Below are 27139 nucleotides of genomic sequence, written 5' to 3'. Positions count from 1 at the left end.
CGCCTCCGTGATACAGAGAAGAGCAGTCTCAGTTGAATGACTAGTCTTGAAACCTGACTGATTTGGATCAAGAAGGTAATTCTGAGAGAGATAGCGGGAGAGCTGGCCAAGGACGGCACGTTCAAGAGTTTTGGAGAGAAAAGAAAGAAGGGATACTGGTCTGTAGTTGTTGACATCGGAGGGATCGAGTGTAGGTTTTTTCAGAAGGGGTGCAACTCTCGCTCTCTTGAAGACGGAAGGGACGTAGCCAGCGGTCAGGGATGAGTTGATGAGCTAGGTGAGGTAAGGGAGAAGGTCTCCGGAAATGGTCTGGAGAAGAGAGGAGGGGATAGGGTCAAGCGGGCAGGTTGTTGGGCGGCCGGCCGTCACAAGACGCGAGATTTCATCTGGAGAGAGAGGGGAGAAAGAGGTCAGAGCACAGGGTAGGGCAGTGTGAGCAGAACCAGCGGTGTCGTTTGACTTAGCAAACGAGGATCGGATGTCGTCGACCTTCTTTTCAAAATGGTTGACGAAGTCATCTGCAGAGAGGGAGGAGGGGGAGGAGGATTCAGGAGGGAGGAGAAGGTGGCAAAGAGCTTCCTAGGGTTAGAGGCAGATGCTTGGAATTTAGAGTGGTAGAAAGTGGCTTTAGCAGCAGAGACAGAGGAGGAAAATGTAGAGAGGAGGGAGTGAAAGGATGCCAGGTCCGCAGGGAGGCGAGTTTTCCTCCATTTCCGCTCGGCTGCCCGGAGCCCACTCCCTGATCCTGAGCCTGCCTGACCACTCCCTGATCCTGAGCCTGCCTGACCACTCCCTGATCCTGAGCCTGCCTGCCCACTCCCTGATCCTGAGCCTGCCTGACCACTCCCTGATCCTGAGCCTGCCTGACCCTGAGCCTGCCTGACCACTCCCTGATCATGAGCCTGCCTGCCCACCCCCTGATCATGAGCCTGCCTGCCCACTCCCTGATCCTGAGCCTGCCTGCCATCCTGTACCTTTGCTCTTACTCTGGATTAGCGACGCCTGCCTTGACCTGTCGTTAACCTGCCCTGTTGTTACAATAAACATTGTTACTTCACACAGTCTGCACTTGGTCTTACCTCATACCTGATAGGCAAGCGGTGCCGGAGCACAAAGTCATGGCCACCCGGACTATTTTTATTGACGACCCCCCCCTGTTTTTAAACTGCTGCTACTCTCTGTTTATTATCTATGCATAGTCACTTTACCCCTACCTATATGTACAAATGATCTTGAATAACCTGTACCTCTGCACATGGACTCGGTACCGGTACCCCCTGTATATAGCCTCATTATTGTTATTAAACTAAATAAACTAAAGTGAAAAATAGTTAATTTAGTACATATTTTCTTAACTCTATTTTCTTAAAACTGCATTGTTGGTTAAGGGTTTGTAATTAAGCAATTCACTGTAAGTTCCACATCTGTTGTATTCGGCGCATGTGACAAATAGCATTTGATTTTGTTTATTTTTTATGCATAGTAACTTTACCCCTACCTACATGTACAAATGACCTAGACTAACCTATACCCAAGCAGATTGGCTCAGAACCGGCACCCCCTGTAAAGAGCATTGCCTCCACCTCTCCACACCTCCAAAACCCTCCACCAGAGATATATATATAATGACGAGATGCTCATCATGTCCCCACCCTAAGAATGGAGTCGTTGTTCAAAAGGCTGGAATGCAGGCGAAAAAGCTTAGGCCCAAAATAAACCCGTAGAAACGGATTGGGAATATTTTGTCGAGAGTGAAAGCTCTCGCTTTTCCTCTTCCTCTCTGGCTCCGTCCAGATCCGTTGTGTGGCCCCATGAGGAAGAGTGTTGCGCCAGGCTGCTGCTGCGCATGTGCAGTATGCTGCAGAAGGACAACTCCAATGCGACGGGAGAGATAAGACCGGAGCAGACTGCACGGAAAGTGTGCTCACTGACGAAGTTTGGTTTCAACGAAAAGTTCTTCTTCTTTACTAGTTGTTCACATGACACGTGGGGATAAGAAGTGCGTGGTAACACAGTAGATTTGGACAAGACCTGAAACAAGTAGCCTCGTTAAATAAAGCGAGCGCGTCTGCTTGCGAAACACTTGTGGCTTTTTGGTTTGCAATTGGGAAGCGGTGAGTTGACTATATGTTATTTAAATAAATCAGACATAATTGACCTATTGTTGTTGCCTACTGGACACAGACGTCAATTGAATGTATATTCCAATTTGAAATTGAATTGAAATGACGTGGAAACAACGTTGATTCAACCAGTATATTCCCAGTGGGTGTTTTTGGGTTCAGCAAAACGTGTGTTAGAAATGAAAACGCTACACACGATTAGTAGTTGATTAGTTGTGATTTGCCTGGTCTACATATCGCTGTTATTGACACTCTATTGTTATAGTTACTTTACAAGTCTTTCATCTGTTGAGGTTTATGTTTTACGTGGATACGTAACACACTTTCTGTAGTGAAGTGGACTTTCATTCCAAGGTGGCCCTTTCGTTTTACAGACCACACCAACCACACATCTGGCATTTATTGAACATTTAGTTGAAAATGAACACGTTGTGCATCTAATGCAAGTGAAACAATGTGTGAATAAGTGAAACCGGTGTGAGTTTGATTGTTTGTGGACTATGACATGCGGTAGGCTGTTAGACAGTAGGTGATATTATTCATGCTGAGGATCTCGCTGAACTGACGCGGAGTTGACTTTTCATACCTGGTCCCACAACAACAATGACTATTAAAGAGTCGATCCTGTAAACGTACATATCTTTGTCCTGTACAATTGCGATCTTTCTGCGGGGCGCTGAAATGAATACTTTAAATATATATATTTTAATCGACCGCAGTTGTACAGGACAGACTTGTACAGGTAGCGACGCGTTTTCAGAGTTGACATTTTTACAAGAATCGACTGATGGTGACTCATTGTTGTTGCGAGCAAATCCTGGGGGATCTACACAAGGTTTCCCTCAGGAGTCTACTTTCCAGTAGGGATCTGGGCCAAAGTAGTTCACTAAATAGGGAATAGGTGTTCATTTGTGACTTAACCTATATTGCTTTCTGTCATCCACCCATGGTTCACACTTTACAGTAGTTTTTTATTTTTATTTTACCTTTATTTAACCAGGCAAGTCAGTTAAGAACAAATTCTTATTTTCAATGACGGCCTAGGAACAGTGGATTAACTGCCTGTTCAGGGGCAGAACGACAGATTTGTACCTTGTCAGCTCGGGGGTTTGAACTCGCAACCTTTTGGTTACTAGTCCAACGCTCTAACCACAAGGCTACCCTGCCACCCCAAAAGTTATTCATGTGTGATTATTCCAGTGTAATACCTAGGCCTTTAACATGTTGGACCTTAGTGGGTGGTTATAATGCTACATTTAACATGTTGGACCTTAGTGGGTGGTTATAATGCTACATTTAACATGTTGGACCTTAGTGGGTGGTTATAATGCTACATTTAACATGTTGGACCTTAGTGGGTGGTGATAATGCTACATTTAACATGTTGGACCTTAGTGGGTGGTTATAATGCTACATTTAACATGTTGGACCTTAGTGGGTGGTTATAATGCTACATTTAACATGTTGGACCTTAGTGGGTGGTTATAATGCTACATTTAACATGTTGGACCTTAGTGGGTGGTGATAATGCTACATTTAACATGTTGGACCTTAGTGCATTTACATTACATTTTACACTTAAGTCATTTAGCAGACGCTCTTATCCAGAGCGACTTACAAATTGGTGCATTCACCTTATGACATCCAGTGGAACAGTCACTTTACAATAGTGCATCTAAATCTTTTAAGGGGGGGGAGAAGGATTACTTTATCCTATCCTAGGTATTCCTTAAAGAGGTGGGGTTATAATGCTACATTTAACATGTTGGACCTTAGTGGGTGGTGATAATGCTACATTTAACATGTTGGACCTTAGTGGGTGGTGATAATGCTACATTTAACATGTTGGACCTTAGTGGGTGGTTATAATGCTACATTTAACATGTTGAACCTTAGTGGGTGGTGATAATGCTACATTTAACATGTTGGACCTTAGTGGGTGGTTATAATGCTACATTTAACATGTTGGACCTTAGTGGGTGGTTATAATGCTACATTTAACATGTTGGACCTTAGTGGGTGGTTATAATGCTACATTTAACATGTTGGACCTTAGTGGGTGGTTATAATGCTACATTTAACATGTTGGACCTTAGTGGGTGGTGATAATGCTACATTTAACATGTTGGACCTTAGTGGGTGGTGATAATGCTACATTTAACATGTTGGACCTTAGTGGGTGGTGATAATGCTACATTTAACATGTTGGACCTTAGTGGGTGGTGATAATGCTACATTTAACATGTTGGACCTTAGTGGGTGGTGATAATGCTACATTTAACATGTTGGACCTTAGTGGGTGGTTAAATAAAGGTCCTACTTGTTAAATGTCTCAATATAACCACCCAGTTTAAGGTCCAACTTGTAAGGTCCAACCGTGCTTTTACACCTGCATTGTTTGCTGTTTGGGGTTTTAGGCTGGGTTTCTGTACAGCACTTTGAGATATCAGCTGATGTACGAAGGGCTATATAAATACATTTGATTTGATTAATCAGGGCATAAAATGTATTTTTTCATATACCAGCCACTGTGGCAGGTAGATTCTCTACCAGCCCAAATATTTTCCCCCACTAAAATGACACCAACAAAACACAAAAAAACTGACGAGCGTGCTTTGTATTGTTTCTTATACAATAAAGGTATTACTAGTAAGAAGTCATGTGGTATATTGTTTAATTTTGTGACTTCTTACCAAAATATCACAGAGAGAAACATGTTTACCTGCCCCTTTAAGGGCGGGAGGTTACCGTGGTAACGTCACTGGGGTCATGTTAGTGCCTGTGAGATTGAGTCTGACTAGTAGAAGCCTTGTCTTTTCTTCCCTAGCTGTTGAAAGTCAAACGTTAGGAGAAAAACAACCCAGCTTGTGAACAAAACAATGTAAATATTCAAGAAACACAACGACAGTCTCACTTCAGTAGACTTTCATTTCAAGTAAATTAGACCAACTTTTATGACTGTGCGCACAGCACTTCTAAAACTGAATCTTTCAGTCAGCTCTTCATGTGAGCACAGTCCCCAGCCAGACAGTGTTGCAGCCAGGGTTGCCAGGTCGAGCTAAACTGTATCAGACAGTGTTGCAGCCAGGGTTGCCAGGTCTAGCTAAACTGTATTCTTAGACTACATCGTGGAAAAGCTAAATTCGGTTTTCCATCAAAATAATAATTCTTGCGAGTTTAAGAATATGACACGAGAAAAGATAAGTCGCCCTTATTAAACTCTCCAGATCATTTTTCCTGTCGATTGAATTAGTTTTGACTGCTTTGAGTAAGCAATAAGGCCGGAGCAGGTGTGGTATATGGCCAATATACCACGGCTAAGGGCTGTTCGTTGGACATAGTCCTTAGCTGTGGTAGATTGGCCATACCCCACAAACCCCCGAGGTGCCTTCTTGCTATTATAAACAGGTTACCAACGTAATTATATCAGTATAAATCAGTATATTTTTGTCATTCCTGTGGTACACGCCTGATAGACCATGGCTGTCATTCAATCTGCATTCAGGGTTCAAACCAACCAGTTTATAATGGTAATAAAATAATATAATGGTAGATAAATCCTGTTTGTTCATGTGCACAACTGTGGATCAATCTGACAGGAGAGTTTTAAGTGCTGAAAGTTGGACAGAGGATCTCAATCTCTGAGCAAGAAACACTTGGACCAACTTTGGGCTATTTTCTGGAAATTGTGCTATTGTTATGTGCAAGATGTTGAGACAACAAACGATACATGGCCTATTATTCGAGATTAGCTTGTTAGTTGTCGTCGTTATATCAGTTCTAATGCTTTATGGTAAACAGTAGTCTCCATAATGACATGTTAAATAGCCCCCCTACCTACAACAGGTAAACAGGTGTCTCCATAATGACATGTTAAATAGTCCCCCTACCTACAACAGGTAAACAGGAGTCTCCATAATGACATGTTAAATAGCCCCCCCCCCCTACATAATGACTACAACAGGTAAACAGGAGTCTCCATAATGACATGTTAAATAGTCCCCCTACCTACAACAGGTAAACAGGTGTCTCCATAATGACATGTTAAATAGTCCCCCTACCTACAACAGGTAAACAGGTGTCTCCATAATGACATGTTAAATAGTCCCCCTACCTACAACAGGTAAACAGGTGTCTCCATAATGACATGTTAAATAGTCCCCCTACCTACAACAGGTAAACAGGAGTCTCCATAATGACATGTTAAATAGTCCCCCTACCTACAACAGGTAAACAGGTGTCTCCATAATGACATGTTAAATAGTCCCCCTACCTACAACAGGTAAACAGGAGTCTCCATAATGACATGTTAAATAGTCCCCCTACCTACAACAGGTAAACAGGAGTCTCCATAATGACATGTTAAATAGTCCCCCTACCTACAACAGGTAAACAGGAGTCTCCATAATGACATGTTAAATAGTCCCCCTACCTACAACAGGTAAACAGGAGTCTCCATAATGACATGTTAAATAGTCCCCCTACCTACAACAGGTAAACAGGTGTCTCCATAATGACATGTTAAATAGTCCCCCTACCTACAACAGGTAAACAGGTGTCTCCATAATGACATGTTAAATAGTCCCCCTACCTACAACAGGTAAACAGGAGTCTCCATAATGACATGTTAAATAGTCCCCCTACCTACAACAGGTAAACAGGAGTCTCCATAATGACATGTTAAATAGTCCCCCTACCTACAACAGGTAAACAGGAGTCTCCATAATGACATGTTAAATAGTCCCCCTACCTACAACAGGTAAACAGGAGTCTCCATAATGACATGTTAAATAGTCCCCCTACCTACAACAGGTAAACAGGAGTCTCCATAATGACATGTTAAATAGTCCCCCTACCTACAACAGGTAAACAGGAGTCTCCATAATGACATGTTAAATAGTCCCCCTACCTACAACAGGTAAACAGGAGTCTCCATAATGACATGTTAAATAGTCCTACCTACAACAGGTAAACAGGAGTCTCCATAATGACATGTTAAATAGTCCCCCTACCTACAACAGGTAAACAGGTGTCTCCATAATGACATGTTAAATAGTCCCCCTACCTACAACAGGTAAACAGGTGTCTCCATAATGACATGTTAAATAGTCCCCCTACCTACAACAGGTAAACAGGAGTCTCCATAATGACATGTTAAATAGTCCCCCTACCTACAACAGGTAAACAGGTGTCTCCATAATGACATGTTAAATAGTCCCCCTACCTACAACAGGTAAACAGGAGTCTCCATAATGACATGTTAAATAGTCCCCCTACCTACAACAGGTAAACAGGAGTCTCCATAATGACATGTTAAATAGTCCCCCTACCTACAACAGGTAAACAGGAGTCTCCATAATGACATGTTAAATAGTCCCCCTACCATAATGACATGTTAAATAGTCCCCTACCTACAACAGGTAAACAGGTGTCTCCATAATGACATGTTAAATAGTCCCCCTACCTACAACAGGTAAACAGGAGTCTCCATAATGACATGTTAAATAGTCCCCCTACCTACAACAGGTAAACAGGAGTCTCCATAATGACATGTTAAATAGTCCCCCTACCTACAACAGGTAAACAGGAGTCTCCATAATGACATGTTAAATAGTCCCCCCTACCTACAACAGGTAAACAGGAGTCTCCATAATGACATGTTAAATAGTCCCCCTACCTACAACAGGTAAACAGGAGTCTCCATAATGACATGTTAAATAGTCCCCTACCTACAACAGGTAAACAGGAGTCTCCATAATGACATGTTAAATAGTCCCCCTACCTACAACAGGTAAACAGGAGTCTCCATAATGACATGTTAAATAGTCCCCCTACCTACAACAGGTAAACAGGAGTCTCCATAATGACATGTTAAATAGTCCCCCTACCTACAACAGGTAAACAGGAGTCTCCATAATGACATGTTAAATAGTCCCCCTACCTACAACAGGTAAACAGGAGTCTCCATAATGACATGTTAAATAGTCCCCCTACCTACAACAGGTAAACAGGAGTCTCCATAATGACATGTTAAATAGTCCCCCTACCTACAACAGGTAAACAGGAGTCTCCATAATGACATGTTAAATAGTCCCCCTACCTACAACAGGTAAACAGGAGTCTCCATAATGACATGTTAAATAGTCCCCCTACCTACAACAGGTAAACAGGTGTCTCCATAATGACATGTTAAATAGTCCCCCTACCTACAACAGGTAAACAGGAGTCTCCATAATGACATGTTAAATAGTCCCCTACCTACAACAGGTAAACAGGAGTCTCCATAATGACATGTTAAATAGCCCCCCTACCTACAACAGGTAAACAGGAGTCTCCATAATGACATGTTAAATAGTCCCCCTACCTACAACAGGTAAACAGGTGTCTCCATAATGACATGTTAAATAGTCCCCTACCTACAACAGGTAAACAGGAGTCTCCATAATGACATGTTAAATAGTCCCCCTACCTACAACAGGTAAACAGGAGTCTCCATAATGACATGTTAAATAGTCCCCCTACCTACAACAGGTAAACAGGAGTCTCCATAATGACATGTTAAATAGTCCCCCTACCTACAACAGGTAAACAGGAGTCTCCATAATGACATGTTAAATAGTCCCCCTACCTACAACAGGTAAACAGGAGTCTCCATAATGACATGTTAAATAGTCCCCCTACCTACAACAGGTAAACAGGAGTCTCCATAATGACATGTTAAATAGTCCTACCTACAACAGGTAAACAGGAGTCTCCATAATGACATGTTAAATAGTCCCCCTACCTACAACAGGTAAACAGGAGTCTCCATAATGACATGTTAAATAGTCCCCCTACCTACAACAGGTAAACAGGAGTCTCCATAATGACATGTTAAATAGTCCCCCTACCTACAACAGGTAAACAGGAGTCTCCATAATGACATGTTAAATAGTCCCCCTACCTACAACAGGTAAACAGGAGTCTCCATAATGACATGTTAAATAGTCCCCCTACCTACAACAGGTAAACAGGAGTCTCCATAATGACATGTTAAATAGTCCCCCTACCTACAACAGGTAAACAGGAGTCTCCATAATGACATGTTAAATAGTCCCCCTACCTACAACAGGTAAACAGGTGTCTCCATAATGACATGTTAAATAGTCCCCCTACCTACAACAGGTAAACAGGTGTCTCCATAATGACATGTTAAATAGTCCCCCTACCTACAACAGGTAAACAGGAGTCTCCATAATGACATGTTAAATAGTCCCCTACCTACAACAGGTAAACAGGAGTCTCCATAATGACATGTTAAATAGTCCCCCTACCTACAACAGGTAAACAGGAGTCTCCATAATGACATGTTAAATAGTCCCCCTACCTACAACAGGTAAACAGGAGTCTCCATAATGACATGTTAAATAGTCCCCTACCTACAACAGGTAAACAGGAGTCTCCATAATGACATGTTAAATAGTCCCCCTACCTACAACAGGTAAACAGGAGTCTCCATAATGACATGTTAAATAGTCCCCCTACCTACAACAGGTAAACAGGAGTCTCCATAATGACATGTTAAATAGTCCCCCTACCTACAACAGGTAAACAGGAGTCTCCATAATGACATGTTAAATAGTCCCCTACCTACAACAGGTAAACAGGAGTCTCCATAATGACATGTTAAATAGTCCCCCTACCTACAACAGGTAAACAGGAGTCTCCATAATGACATGTTAAATAGTCCCCCTACCTACAACAGGTAAACAGGAGTCTCCATAATGACATGTTAAATAGTCCCCCTACCTACAACAGGTAAACAGGAGTCTCCATAATGACATGTTAAATAGTCCCCTACCTACAACAGGTAAACAGGAGTCTCCATAATGACATGTTAAATAGTCCCCTACCTACAACAGGTAAACAGGAGTCTCCATAATGACATGTTAAATAGTCCCCCTACCTACAACAGGTAAACAGGAGTCTCCATAATGACATGTTAAATAGTCCCCCTACCTACAACAGGTAAACAGGAGTCTCCATAATGACATGTTAAATAGTCCCCCTACCTACAACAGGTAAACAGGAGTCTCCATAATGACATGTTAAATAGTCCCCCTACCTACAACAGGTAAACAGGAGTCTCCATAATGACATGTTAAATAGTCCCCCTACCTACAACAGGTAAACAGGAGTCTCCATAATGACATGTTAAATAGTCCCCCTACCTACAACAGGTAAACAGGAGTCTCCATAATGACATGTTAAATAGTCCCCTACCTACAACAGGTAAACAGGAGTCTCCATAATGACATGTTAAATAGTCCCCCTACCTACAACAGGTAAACAGGAGTCTCCATAATGACATGTTAAATAGTCCCCCTACCTACAACAGGTAAACAGGAGTCTCCATAATGACATGTTAAATAGTCCCCCTACCTACAACAGGTAAACAGGAGTCTCCATAATGACATGTTAAATAGTCCCCCTACCTACAACAGGTAAACAGGAGTCTCCATAATGACATGTTAAATAGTCCCCCTACCTACAACAGGTAAACAGGAGTCTCCATAATGACATGTTAAATAGTCCCCCTACCTACAACAGGTAAACAGGAGTCTCCATAATGACATGTTAAATAGTCCCCCTACCTACAACAGGTAAACAGGAGTCTCCATAATGACATGTTAAATAGTCCCCCTACCTACAACAGGTAAACAGGAGTCTCCATAATGACATGTTAAATAGTCCCCCTACCTACAACAGGTAAACAGGAGTCTCCATAATGACATGTTAAATAGTCCCCCTACCTACAACAGGTAAACAGGAGTCTCCATAATGACATGTTAAATAGTCCCCCTACCTACAACAGGTAAACAGGAGTCTCCATAATGACATGTTAAATAGTCCCCCTACCTACAACAGGTAAACAGGAGTCTCCATAATGACATGTTAAATAGTCCCCCTACCTACAACAGGTAAACAGGAGTCTCCATAATGACATGTTAAATAGTCCCCCTACCTACAACAGGTAAACAGGAGTCTCCATAATGACATGTTAAATAGTCCCCCTACCTACAACAGGTAAACAGGAGTCTCCATAATGACATGTTAAATAGTCCCCCTACCTACAACAGGTAAACAGGAGTCTCCATAATGACATGTTAAATAGTCCCCCTACCTACAACAGGTAAACAGGAGTCTCCATAATGACATGTTAAATAGTCCCCCTACCTACAACAGGTAAACAGGTGTCTCCATAATGACATGTTAAATAGTCCCCCTACCTACAACAGGTAAACAGGAGTCTCCATAATGACATGTTAAATAGTCCCCCTACCTACAACAGGTAAACAGGAGTCTCCATAATGACATGTTAAATAGTCCCCCTACCTACAACAGGTAAACAGGAGTCTCCATAATGACATGTTAAATAGTCCCCCTACCTACAACAGGTAAACAGGAGTCTCCATAATGACATGTTAAATAGTCCCCCTACCTACAACAGGTAAACAGGAGTCTCCATAATGACATGTTAAATAGTCCCCCTACCTACAACAGGTAAACAGGAGTCTCCATAATGACATGTTAAATAGTCCCCCTACCTACAACAGGTAAACAGGAGTCTCCATAATGACATGTTAAATAGTCCCCCTACCTACAACAGGTAAACAGGAGTCTCCATAATGACATGTTAAATAGTCCCCCTACCTACAACAGGTAAACAGGAGTCTCCATAATGACATGTTAAATAGTCCCCCTACCTACAACAGGTAAACAGGAGTCTCCATAATGACATGTTAAATAGTCCCCCTACCTACAACAGGTAAACAGGAGTCTCCATAATGACATGTTAAATAGTCCCCCTACCTACAACAGGTAAACAGGAGTCTCCATAATGACATGTTAAATAGTCCCCCTACCTACAACAGGTAAACAGGAGTCTCCATAATGACATGTTAAATAGTCCCCCTACCTACAACAGGTAAACAGGAGTCTCCATAATGACATGTTAAATAGTCCCCCTACCTACAACAGGTAAACAGGAGTCTCCATAATGACATGTTAAATAGTCCCCCTACCTACAACAGGTAAACAGGAGTCTCCATAATGACATGTTAAATAGTCCTACCTACAACAGGTAAACAGGAGTCTCCATAATGACATGTTAAATAGTCCCCCTACCTACAACAGGTAAACAGGAGTCTCCATAATGACATGTTAAATAGTCCCCCTACCTACAACAGGTAAACAGGAGTCTCCATAATGACATGTTAAATAGTCCCCCTACCTACAACAGGTAAACAGGAGTCTCCATAATGACATGTTAAATAGTCCCCCTACCTACAACAGGTAAACAGGAGTCTCCATAATGACATGTTAAATAGTCCCCCTACCTACAACAGGTAAACAGGAGTCTCCATAATGACATGTTAAATAGTCCCCCTACCTACAACAGGTAAACAGGAGTCTCCATAATGACATGTTAAATAGTCCCCCTACCTACAACAGGTAAACAGGAGTCTCCATAATGACATGTTAAATAGTCCCCTACCTACAACAGGTAAACAGGAGTCTCCATAATGACATGTTAAATAGTCCCCCTACCTACAACAGGTAAACAGGAGTCTCCATAATGACATGTTAAATAGTCCCCCTACCTACAACAGGTAAACAGGAGTCTCCATAATGACATGTTAAATAGTCCCCCTACCTACAACAGGTAAACAGGAGTCTCCATAATGACATGTTAAATAGTCCCCCTACCTACAACAGGTAAACAGGAGTCTCCATAATGACATGTTAAATAGTCCCCCTACCTACAACAGGTAAACAGGAGTCTCCATAATGACATGTTAAATAGTCCCCTACCTACAACAGGTAAACAGGTGTCTCCATAATGACATGTTAAATAGTCCCCCTACCTACAACAGGTAAACAGGAGTCTCCATAATGACATGTTAAATAGTCCCCCTACCTACAACAGGTAAACAGGAGTCTCCATAATGACATGTTAAATAGTCCCCCTACCTACAACAGGTAAACAGGAGTCTCCATAATGACATGTTAAATAGTCCCCCTACCTACAACAGGTAAACAGGAGTCTCCATAATGACATGTTAAATAGTCCCCCTACCTACAACAGGTAAACAGGAGTCTCCATAATGACATGTTAAATAGTCCCCCTACCTACAACAGGTAAACAGGAGTCTCCATAATGACATGTTAAATAGTCCCCCTACCTACAACAGGTAAACAGGAGTCTCCATAATGACATGTTAAATAGTCCCCCTACCTACAACAGGTAAACAGGAGTCTCCATAATGACATGTTAAATAGTCCCCCTACCTACAACAGGTAAACAGGAGTCTCCATAATGACATGTTAAATAGTCCCCCTACCTACAACAGGTAAACAGGAGTCTCCATAATGACATGTTAAATAGTCCCCCTACCTACAACAGGTAAACAGGAGTCTCCATAATGACATGTTAAATAGTCCCCCTACCTACAACAGGTAAACAGGAGTCTCCATAATGACATGTTAAATAGTCCCCCTACCTACAACAGGTAAACAGGTGTCTCCATAATGACATGTTAAATAGTCCCCCTACCTACAACAGGTAAACAGGAGTCTCCATAATGACATGTTAAATAGTCCCCCTACCTACAACAGGTAAACAGGAGTCTCCATAATGACATGTTAAATAGTCCCCTACCTACAACAGGTAAACAGGAGTCTCCATAATGACATGTTAAATAGTCCCCCTACCTACAACAGGTAAACAGGAGTCTCCATAATGACATGTTAAATAGTCCCCCTACCTACAACAGGTAAACAGGAGTCTCCATAATGACATGTTAAATAGTCCCCTACCTACAACAGGTAAACAGGAGTCTCCATAATGACATGTTAAATAGTCCCCCTACCTACAACAGGTAAACAGGAGTCTCCATAATGACATGTTAAATAGTCCCCCTACCTACAACAGGTAAACAGGAGTCTCCATAATGACATGTTAAATAGTCCCCCTACCTACAACAGGTAAACAGGAGTCTCCATAATGACATGTTAAATAGTCCCCCTACCTACAACAGGTAAACAGGAGTCTCCATAATGACATGTTAAATAGTCCCCCTACCTACAACAGGTAAACAGGAGTCTCCATAATGACATGTTAAATAGTCCCCCTACCTACAACAGGTAAACAGGAGTCTCCATAATGACATGTTAAATAGTCCCCCTACCTACAACAGGTAAACAGGAGTCTCCATAATGACATGTTAAATAGTCCCCCTACCTACAACAGGTAAACAGGTGTCTCCATAATGACATGTTAAATAGTCCCCCTACCTACAACAGGTAAACAGGTGTCTCCATAATGACATGTTAAATAGTCCCCCTACCTACAACAGGTAAACAGGAGTCTCCATAATGACATGTTAAATAGTCCCCCTACCTACAACAGGTAAACAGGAGTCTCCATAATGACATGTTAAATAGTCCCCCTACCTACAACAGGTAAACAGGAGTCTCCATAATGACATGTTAAATAGTCCCCTACCTACAACAGGTAAACAGGAGTCTCCATAATGACATGTTAAATAGTCCCCCTACCTACAACAGGTAAACAGGAGTCTCCATAATGACATGTTAAATAGTCCCCCTACCTACAACAGGTAAACAGGAGTCTCCATAATGACATGTTAAATAGTCCCCCTACCTACAACAGGTAAACAGGAGTCTCCATAATGACATGTTAAATAGTCCCCCTACCTACAACAGGTAAACAGGAGTCTCCATAATGACATGTTAAATAGTCCCCTACCTACAACAGGTAAACAGGAGTCTCCATAATGACATGTTAAATAGTCCCCCTACCTACAACAGGTAAACAGGAGTCTCCATAATGACATGTTAAATAGTCCCCCTACCTACAACAGGTAAACAGGAGTCTCCATAATGACATGTTAAATAGTCCCCCTACCTACAACAGGTAAACAGGAGTCTCCATAATGACATGTTAAATAGTCCCCCTACCTACAACAGGTAAACAGGAGTCTCCATAATGACATGTTAAATAGTCCCCCTACCTACAACAGGTAAACAGGAGTCTCCATAATGACATGTTAAATAGTCCCCCTACCTACAACAGGTAAACAGGAGTCTCCATAATGACATGTTAAATAGTCCCCCTACCTACAACAGGTAAACAGGAGTCTCCATAATGACATGTTAAATAGTCCCCCTACCTACAACAGGTAAACAGGAGTCTCCATAATGACATGTTAAATAGTCCCCCTACCTACAACAGGTAAACAGGAGTCTCCATAATGACATGTTAAATAGTCCCCCTACCTACAACAGGTAAACAGGAGTCTCCATAATGACATGTTAAATAGTCCCCCTACCTACAACAGGTAAACAGGAGTCTCCATAATGACATGTTAAATAGTCCCCCTACCTACAACAGGTAAACAGGAGTCTCCATAATGACATGTTAAATAGTCCCCCTACCTACAACAGGTAAACAGGTGTCTCCATAATGACATGTTAAATAGTCCCCCTACCTACAACAGGTAAACAGGAGTCTCCATAATGACATGTTAAATAGTCCCCCTACCTACAACAGGTAAACAGGAGTCTCCATAATGACATGTTAAATAGTCCCCCTACCTACAACAGGTAAACAGGAGTCTCCATAATGACATGTTAAATAGTCCCCCTACCTACAACAGGTAAACAGGAGTCTCCATAATGACATGTTAAATAGTCCCCTACCTACAACAGGTAAACAGGAGTCTCCATAATGACATGTTAAATAGTCCCCCTACCTACAACAGGTAAACAGGAGTCTCCATAATGACATGTTAAATAGTCCCCCTACCTACAACAGGTAAACAGGAGTCTCCATAATGACATGTTAAATAGTCCCCCTACCTACAACAGGTAAACAGGAGTCTCCATAATGACATGTTAAATAGTCCCCCTACCTACAACAGGTAAACAGGAGTCTCCATAATGACATGTTAAATAGTCCCCCTACCTACAACAGGTAAACAGGAGTCTCCATAATGACATGTTAAATAGTCCCCCTACCTACAACAGGTAAACAGGAGTCTCCATAATGACATGTTAAATAGTCCCCCTACCTACAACAGGTAAACAGGAGTCTCCATAATGACATGTTAAATAGTCCCCCTACCTACAACAGGTAAACAGGAGTCTCCATAATGACATGTTAAATAGTCCCCCTACCTACAACAGGTAAACAGGAGTCTCCATAATGACATGTTAAATAGTCCCCCTACCTACAACAGGTAAACAGGAGTCTCCATAATGACATGTTAAATAGTCCCCCTACCTACAACAGGTAAACAGGAGTCTCCATAATGACATGTTAAATAGTCCCCCTACCTACAACAGGTAAACAGGAGTCTCCATAATGACATGTTAAATAGTCCCCCTACCTACAACAGGTAAACAGGAGTCTCCATAATGACATGTTAAATAGTCCCCCTACCTACAACAGGTAAACAGGAGTCTCCATAATGACATGTTAAATAGTCCCCCTACCTACAACAGGTAAACAGGAGTCTCCATAATGACATGTTAAATAGTCCCCCTACCTACAACAGGTAAACAGGTGTCTCCATAATGACATGTTAAATAGTCCCCCTACCTACAACAGGTAAACAGGAGTCTCCATAATGACATGTTAAATAGTCCCCCTACCTACAACAGGTAAACAGGAGTCTCCATAATGACATGTTAAATAGTCCCCCTACCTACAACAGGTAAACAGGTGTCTCCATAATGACATGTTAAATAGTCCTACCTACAACAGGTAAACAGGAGTCTCCATAATGACATGTTAAATAGTCCCCCTACCTACAACAGGTAAACAGGAGTCTCCATAATGACATGTTAAATAGTCCCCCTACCTACAACAGGTAAACAGGTGTCTCCATAATGACATGTTAAATAGTCCCCCTACCTACAACAGGTAAACAGGAGTCTCCATAATGACATGTTAAATAGTCCCCCTACCTACAACAGGTAAACAGGTGTCTCCATAATGACATGTTAAATAGTCCCCCTACCTACAACAGGTAAACAGGAGTCTCCATAATGACATGTTAAATAGTCCCCCTACCTACAACAGGTAAACAGGAGTCTCCATAATGACATGTTAAATAGTCCCCTACCTACAACAGGTAAACAGGAGTCTCCATAATGACATGTTAAATAGTCCCCCTACCTACAACAGGTAAACAGGAGTCTCCATAATGACATGTTAAATAGTCCCCCTACCTACAACAGGTAAACAGGAGTCTCCATAATGACATGTTAAATAGTCCCCTACCTACAACAGGTAAACAGGAGTCTCCATAATGACATGTTAAATAGTCCCCCTACCTACAACAGGTAAACAGGTGTCTCCATAATGACATGTTAAATAGTCCCCCTACCTACAACAGGTAAACAGGAGTCTCCATAATGACATGTTAAATAGTCCCCCTACCTACAACAGGTAAACAGGAGTCTCCATAATGACATGTTAAATAGTCCCCCTACCTACAACAGGTAAACAGGAGTCTCCATAATGACATGTTAAATAGTCCCCCTACCTACAACAGGTAAACAGGAGTCTCCATAATGACATGTTAAATAGTCCCCCTACCTACAACAGGTAAACAGGAGTCTCCATAATGACATGTTAAATAGTCCCCCTACCTACAACAGGTAAACAGGAGTCTCCATAATGACATGTTAAATAGTCCCCTACCTACAACAGGTAAACAGGAGTCTCCATAATGACATGTTAAATAGTCCCCCTACCTACAACAGGTAAACAGGTGTCTCCATAATGACATGTTAAATAGTCCCCTACCTACAACAGGTAAACAGGAGTCTCCATAATGACATGTTAAATAGTCCCCCTACCTACAACAGGTAAACAGGAGTCTCCATAATGACATGTTAAATAGTCCCCCTACCTACAACAGGTAAACAGGAGTCTCCATAATGACATGTTAAATAGTCCCCTACCTACAACAGGTAAACAGGAGTCTCCATAATGACATGTTAAATAGTCCCCCTACCTACAACAGGTAAACAGGAGTCTCCATAATGACATGTTAAATAGTCCCCCTACCTACAACAGGTAAACAGGAGTCTCCATAATGACATGTTAAATAGTCCCCTACCTACAACAGGTAAACAGGAGTCTCCATAATGACATGTTAAATAGTCCCCCTACCTACAACAGGTAAACAGGAGTCTCCATAATGACATGTTAAATAGTCCCCCTACCTACAACAGGTAAACAGGAGTCTCCATAATGACATGTTAAATAGTCCCCCTACCTACAACAGGTAAACAGGAGTCTCCATAATGACATGTTAAATAGTCCCCCCCTACAACTACAACAGGTAAACAGGTAAACAGGAGTCTCCATAATGACATGTTAAATAGTCCCCCTACCTACAACAGGTAAACAGGAGTCTCCATAATGACATGTTAAATAGTCCCCCTACCTACAACAGGTAAACAGGAGTCTCCATAATGACATGTTAAATAGTCCCCTACCTACAACAGGTAAACAGGAGTCTCCATAATGACATGTTAAATAGTCCCCCTACCTACAACAGGTAAACAGGTGTCTCCATAATGACATGTTAAATAGTCCCCCTACCTACAACAGGTAAACAGGAGTCTCCATAATGACATGTTAAATAGTCCCCCTACCTACAACAGGTAAACAGGAGTCTCCATAATGACATGTTAAATAGTCCCCCTACCTACAACAGGTAAACAGGAGTCTCCATAATGACATGTTAAATAGTCCCCCTACCTACAACAGGTAAACAGGAGTCTCCATAATGACATGTTAAATAGTCCCCCTACCTACAACAGGTAAACAGGAGTCTCCATAATGACATGTTAAATAGTCCCCCTACCTACAACAGGTAAACAGGAGTCTCCATAATGACATGTTAAATAGTCCCCCTACCTACAACAGGTAAACAGGTGTCTCCATAATGACATGTTAAATAGTCCCCCTACCTACAACAGGTAAACAGGAGTCTCCATAATGACATGTTAAATAGTCCCCCTACCTACAACAGGTAAACAGGAGTCTCCATAATGACATGTTAAATAGTCCCCCTACCTACAACAGGTAAACAGGAGTCTCCATAATGACATGTTAAATAGTCCCCCTACCTACAACAGGTAAACAGGAGTCTCCATAATGACATGTTAAATAGTCCCCCTACCTACAACAGGTAAACAGGAGTCTCCATAATGACATGTTAAATAGTCCCCCTACCTACAACAGGTAAACAGGAGTCTCCATAATGACATGTTAAATAGTCCCCCTACCTACAACAGGTAAACAGGAGTCTCCATAATGACATGTTAAATAGTCCCCCTACCTACAACAGGTAAACAGGAGTCTCCATAATGACATGTTAAATAGTCCCCCTACCTACAACAGGTAAACAGGAGTCTCCATAATGACATGTTAAATAGTCCCCCTACCTACAACAGGTAAACAGGTGTCTCCATAATGACATGTTAAATAGTCCCCCCTACCTACAACAGGTAAACAGGAGTCTCCATAATGACATGTTAAATAGTCCCCCTACCTACAACAGGTAAACAGGTGTCTCCATAATGACATGTTAAATAGTCCCCCTACCTACAACAGGTAAACAGAGTCTCCATAATGAGTCTCCATAATGACATGTTAAATAGTCCCCCTACCTACAACAGGTAAACAGGAGTCTCCATAATGACATGTTAAATAGTCCCCCTACCTACAACAGGTAAACAGGAGTCTCCATAATGACATGTTAAATAGTCCCCCTACCTACAACAGGTAAACAGGAGTCTCCATAATGACATGTTAAATAGTCCCCCTACCTACAACAGGTAAACAGGTGTCTCCATAATGACATGTTAAATAGTCCCCCTACCTACAACAGGTAAACAGGAGTCTCCATAATGACATGTTAAATAGTCCCCCTACCTACAACAGGTAAACAGGTGTCTCCATAATGACATGTTAAATAGTCCCCTACCTACAACAGGTAAACAGGAGTCTCCATAATGACATGTTAAATAGTCCCCTACCTACAACAGGTAAACAGGTGTCTCCATAATGACATGTTAAATAGTCCCCTACCTACAACAGGTAAACAGGAGTCTCCATAATGACATGTTAAATAGTCCCCCTACCTACAACAGGTAAACAGGAGTCTCCATAATGACATGTTAAATAGTCCCCCTACCTACAACAGGTAAACAGGTGTCTCCATAATGACATGTTAAATAGTCCCCCTACCTACAACAGGTAAACAGGAGTCTCCATAATGACATGTTAAATAGTCCTACCTACAACAGGTAAACAGGAGTCTCCATAATGACATGTTAAATAGTCCCCCTACCTACAACAGGTAAACAGGTGTCTCCATAATGACATGTTAAATAGTCCCCCTACCTACAACAGGTAAACAGGAGTCTCCATAATGACATGTTAAATAGTCCCCCTACCTACAACAGGTAAACAGGAGTCTCCATAATGACATGTTAAATAGTCCCCCTACCTACAACAGGTAAACAGGAGTCTCCATAATGACATGTTAAATAGTCCCCCTACCTACAACAGGTAAACAGGAGTCTCCATAATGACATGTTAAATAGTCCCCCTACCTACAACAGGTAAACAGGAGTCTCCATAATGACATGTTAAATAGTCCTACCTACAACAGGTAAACAGGTGTCTCCATAATGACATGTTAAATAGTCCTACCTACAACAGGTAAACAGGTGTCTCCATAATGACATGTTAAATAGTCCCCCTACCTACAACAGGTAAACAGGAGTCTCCATAATGACATGTTAAATAGTCCCCCTACCTACAACAGGTAAACAGGTGTCTCCATAATGACATGTTAAATAGTCCCCCTACCTACAACAGGTAAACAGGAGTCTCCATAATGACATGTTAAATAGTCCCCCTACCTACAACAGGTAAACAGGTGTCTCCATAATGACATGTTAAATAGTCCCCTACCTACAACAGGTAAACAGGAGTCTCCATAATGACATGTTAAATAGTCCCCCTACCTACAACAGGTAAACAGGAGTCTCCATAATGACATGTTAAATAGTCTCCCCTACCTACAACAGGTAAACAGGAGTCTCCATAATGACATGTTAAATAGTCCCCCTACCTACAACAGGTAAACAGGTGTCTCCATAATGACATGTTAAATAGTCCCCCTACCTACAACAGGTAAACAGGTGTCTCCATAATGACATGTTAAATAGTCCCCCTACCTACAACAGGTAAACAGGAGTCTCCATAATGACATGTTAAATAGTCCCCCTACCTACAACAGGTAAACAGGAGTCTCCATAATGACATGTTAAATAGTCCCCCTACCTACAACAGGTAAACAGGAGTCTCCATAATGACATGTTAAATAGTCCCCCTACCTACAACAGGTAAACAGGAGTCTCCATAATGACATGTTAAATAGTCCCCCTACCTACAACAGGTAAACAGGTGTCTCCATAATGACATGTTAAATAGTCCCCCTACCTACAACAGGTAAACAGGAGTCTCCATAATGACATGTTAAATAGTCCCCCTACCTACAACAGGTAAACAGGAGTCTCCATAATGACATGTTAAATAGTCCCCCTACCTACAACAGGTAAACAGGAGTCTCCATAATGACATGTTAAATAGTCCCCCTACCTACAACAGGTAAACAGGAGTCTCCATAATGACATGTTAAATAGTCCCCCTACCTACAACAGGTAAACAGGAGTCTCCATAATGACATGTTAAATAGTCCCCCTACCTACAACAGGTAAACAGGAGTCTCCATAATGACATGTTAAATAGTCCCCCTACCTACAACAGGTAAACAGGAGTCTCCATAATGACATGTTAAATAGTCCCCTACCTACAACAGGTAAACAGGAGTCTCCATAATGACATGTTAAATAGTCCCCCTACCTACAACAGGTAAACAGGAGTCTCCATAATGACATGTTAAATAGTCCCCCTACCTACAACAGGTAAACAGGAGTCTCCATAATGACATGTTAAATAGTCCCCCTACCTACAACAGGTAAACAGGAGTCTCCATAATGACATGTTAAATAGTCCCCCTACCTACAACAGGTAAACAGGAGTCTCCATAATGACATGTTAAATAGTCCCCCTACCTACAACAGGTAAACAGGAGTCTCCATAATGACATGTTAAATAGTCCCCCTACCTACAACAGGTAAACAGGAGTCTCCATAATGACATGTTAAATAGTCCCCCTACCTACAACAGGTAAACAGGAGTCTCCATAATGACATGTTAAATAGTCCCCCTACCTACAACAGGTAAACAGGAGTCTCCATAATGACATGTTAAATAGTCCCCCTACCTACAACAGGTAAACAGGAGTCTCCATAATGACATGTTAAATAGTCCCCCTACCTACAACAGGTAAACAGGAGTCTCCATAATGACATGTTAAATAGTCCCCCTACCTACAACAGGTAAACAGGAGTCTCCATAATGACATGTTAAATAGTCCCCCTACCTACAACAGGTAAACAGGAGTCTCCATAATGACATGTTAAATAGTCCCCCTACCTACAACAGGTAAACAGGAGTCTCCATAATGACATGTTAAATAGTCCCCCTACCTACAACAGGTAAACAGGAGTCTCCATAATGACATGTTAAATAGTCCCCTACCTACAACAGGTAAACAGGAGTCTCCATAATGACATGTTAAATAGTCCCCCTACCTACAACAGGTAAACAGGAGTCTCCATAATGACATGTTAAATAGTCCCCCTACCTACAACAGGTAAACAGGAGTCTCCATAATGACATGTTAAATAGTCCCCCTACCTACAACAGGTAAACAGGAGTCTCCATAATGACATGTTAAATAGTCCCCCTACCTACAACAGGTAAACAGGAGTCTCCATAATGACATGTTAAATAGTCCCCCTACCTACAACAGGTAAACAGGAGTCTCCATAATGACATGTTAAATAGTCCCCCTACCTACAACAGGTAAACAGGAGTCTCCATAATGACATGTTAAATAGTCCCCCTACCTACAACAGGTAAACAGGTGTCTCCATAATGACATGTTAAATAGTCCCCCTACCTACAACAGGTAAACAGGAGTCTCCATAATGACATGTTAAATAGTCCCCCTACCTACAACAGGTAAACAGGAGTCTCCATAATGACATGTTAAATAGTCCCCCTACCTACAACAGGTAAACAGGAGTCTCCATAATGACATGTTAAATAGTCCCCCTACCTACAACAGGTAAACAGGAGTCTCCATAATGACATGTTAAATAGTCCCCTACCTACAACAGGTAAACAGGAGTCTCCATAATGACATGTTAAATAGTCCCCCTACCTACAACAGGTAAACAGGAGTCTCCATAATGACATGTTAAATAGTCCCCTACCTACAACAGGTAAACAGGAGTCTCCATAATGACATGTTAAATAGTCCCCCTACCTACAACAGGTAAACAGGAGTCTCCATAATGACATGTTAAATAGTCCCCCTACCTACAACAGGTAAACAGGAGTCTCCATAATGACATGTTAAATAGTCCCCCTACCTACAACAGGTAAACAGGAGTCTCCATAATGACATGTTAAATAGTCCCCCTACCTACAACAGGTAAACAGGAGTCTCCATAATGACATGTTAAATAGTCCCCCTACCTACAACAGGTAAACAGGAGTCTCCATAATGACATGTTAAATAGTCCCCCTACCTACAACAGGTAAACAGGAGTCTCCATAATGACATGTTAAATAGTCCCCCTACCTACAACAGGTAAACAGGAGTCTCCATAATGACATGTTAAATAGTCCCCCTACCTACAACAGGTAAACAGGTGTCTCCATAATGACATGTTAAATAGTCCCCCTACCTACAACAGGTAAACAGGAGTCTCCATAATGACATGTTAAATAGTCCCCTACCTACAACAGGTAAACAGGAGTCTCCATAATGACATGTTAAATAGCCCCCCTACCTACAACAGGTAAACAGGAGTCTCCATAATGACATGTTAAATAGTCCCCCTACCTACAACAGGTAAACAGGTGTCTCCATAATGACATGTTAAATAGTCCCCCTACCTACAACAGATAAACAGGAGTCTCCATAATGACATGTTAAATAGTCCCCCTACCTACAACAGGTAAACAGGTCTCTCCATAATGACATGTTAAATAGTCCCCCTACCTACAACAGGTAAACAGGAGTCTCCATAATGACATGTTAAATAGTCCTACCTACAACAGGTAAACAGGAGTCTCCATAATGACATGTTAAATAGTCCCCCTACCTACAACAGGTAAACAGGAGTCTCCATAATGACATGTTAAATAGTCCCCCTACCTACAACAGGTAAACAGGAGTCTCCATAATGACATGTTAAATAGTCCCCCTACCTACAACAGGTAAACAGGTGTCTCCATAATGACATGTTAAATAGTCCCCCTACCTACAACAGGTAAACAGGAGTCTCCATAATGACATGTTAAATAGTCCCCCTACCTACAACAGGTAAACAGGAGTCTCCATAATGACATGTTAAATAGTCCCCCTACCTACAACAGGTAAACAGGAGTCTCCATAATGACATGTTAAATAGTCCCCCTACCTACAACAGGTAAACAGGAGTCTCCATAATGACATGTTAAATAGTCCCCCTACCTACAACAGGTAAACAGGAGTCTCCATAATGACATGTTAAATAGTCCCCCTACCTACAACAGGTAAACAGGAGTCTCCATAATGACATGTTAAATAGTCCCCCTACCTACAACAGGTAAACAGGAGTCTCCATAATGACATGTTAAATAGTCCCCCTACCTACAACAGGTAAACAGGAGTCTCCATAATGACATGTTAAATAGTCCCCTACCTACAACAGGTAAACAGGTGTCTCCATAATGACATGTTAAATAGTCCCCTACCTACAACAGGTAAACAGGTGTCTCCATAATGACATGTTAAATAGTCCCCCTACCTACAACAGGTAAACAGGAGTCTCCATAATGACATGTTAAATAGTCCCCTACCTACAACAGGTAAACAGGAGTCTCCATAATGACATGTTAAATAGTCCCCCTACCTACAACAGGTAAACAGGAGTCTCCATAATGACATGTTAAATAGTCCCCCTACCTACAACAGGTAAACAGGAGTCTCCATAATGACATGTTAAATAGTCCCCCTACCTACAACAGGTAAACAGGTGTCTCCATAATGACATGTTAAATAGTCCCCCTACCTACAACAGGTAAACAGGTGTCTCCATAATGACATGTTAAATAGTCCCCTACCTACAACAGGTAAACAGGAGTCTCCATAATGACATGTTAAATAGTCCCCCTACCTACAACAGGTAAACAGGTGTCTCCATAATGACATGTTAAATAGTCCCCCTACCTACAACAGGTAAACAGGAGTCTCCATAATGACATGTTAAATAGTCCCCCTACCTACAACAGGTAAACAGGAGTCTCCATAATGACATGTTAAATAGTCCCCCTACCTACAACAGGTAAACAGGAGTATAGTACAGTTCTGTACTATAGGATGACATGGGACAGTTCTGTACTATAGGATGACATGGGACAGTTCTGTACTATAGGATGACACGGGACAGTTCTGTACTATAGGATGACATGGGACAGTTCTCTACTATAGGATGACATGGGACAGTTCTGTACTATAGGATGACATGGGACAGTTCTCTACTATAGGATGACATGGGACAGTTCTCTACTATAGGATGACATGGGACAGTTCTCTACTATAGGATGACATGGGACAGTTCTCTACTATAGGATGACATGGGACAGTTCTCTACTATAGGATGACATGGGACAGTTCTCTACTATAGGATGACATGGGACAGTTCTGTACTATAGGATGACATGGGACAGTTCTGTACTATAGGATGACATGGGACAGTTCTCTACTATAGGATGACATGGGACAGTTCTGTACTATAGGATGACATGGGACAGTTCTGTACTATAGGATGACATGGGACAGTTCTGTACTATAGGATGACATGGGACAGTTCTGTACTATAGGATGACATGGGACAGTTCTGTACTATAGGATGACATGGGACAGTTCTGTACTATAGGATGACATGGGACAGTTCTGTACTATAGGATGACATGGGACAGTTCTGTACTATAGGATGACATGGGACAGTTCTCTACTATAGGATGACATGGGACAGTTCTGTACTATAGGATGACATGGGACAGTTCTATACTATAGGATGACATGGGACAGTTCTGTACTATAGGATGACACGGGACAGTTCTGTACTATAGGATGACACGGGACAGTTCTGTACTATAGGATGACATGGGACAGATCTATACTATAGGATGACATGGGACAGTTCTGTACTATAGGATGACACGGGACAGTTCTGTACTATAGGATGACACGGGACAGTTCTGTACTATAGGATGACACGGGACAGTTCTATACTATAGGATGACACGGGACAGTTCTGTACTATAGGATGACATGGGACAGTTCTCTACTATAGGATGACATGGGACAGTTATCTACTATAGGATGACATGGGACAGTTCTCTACTATAGGATGACATGGGACAGTTCTATACTATAGATGACATGGGACAGTTCTCTACTATAGGATGACATGGGACAGTTCTCTACTATAGGATGACATGGGACAGTTCTCTACTATAGGATGACATGGGACAGTTCTGTACTATAGGATGACATGGGACAGTTCTGTACTATAGGATGACATGGGACAGTTCTGTACTATAGGATGACATGGGACAGTTCTGTACTATAGGATGACATGGGACAGTTCTCTACTATAGGATGACATGGGACAGTTCTGTACTATAGGATGACATGGGACAGTTCTCTACTATAGGATGACATGGGACAGTT

At 41.8% G+C, this 27139-nt stretch overlaps 1 protein-coding gene across 1 annotated transcript in view; it reads left to right on the top strand.

Annotated features, from left to right (window-relative positions):
- Positions 1–1856: 1856 nt before the first annotated feature.
- kank1a (KN motif and ankyrin repeat domains 1a) overlaps positions 1857–27139 on the top strand; it is a 182732-nt gene continuing 157449 nt past the window's right edge. The window contains 1 exon segment of the mRNA XM_052479940.1: positions 1857–2114. The gene's annotated coding sequence lies outside the window, so the exon portion shown is untranslated.

The sequence above is a fragment of the Oncorhynchus keta genome, chromosome 25, assembly GCF_023373465.1.
Source record: "Oncorhynchus keta strain PuntledgeMale-10-30-2019 chromosome 25, Oket_V2, whole genome shotgun sequence".
Taxonomy (NCBI): domain Eukaryota; kingdom Metazoa; phylum Chordata; class Actinopteri; order Salmoniformes; family Salmonidae; genus Oncorhynchus; species Oncorhynchus keta.
This window is presented reverse-complemented; position numbering and strand designations above follow the sequence as displayed.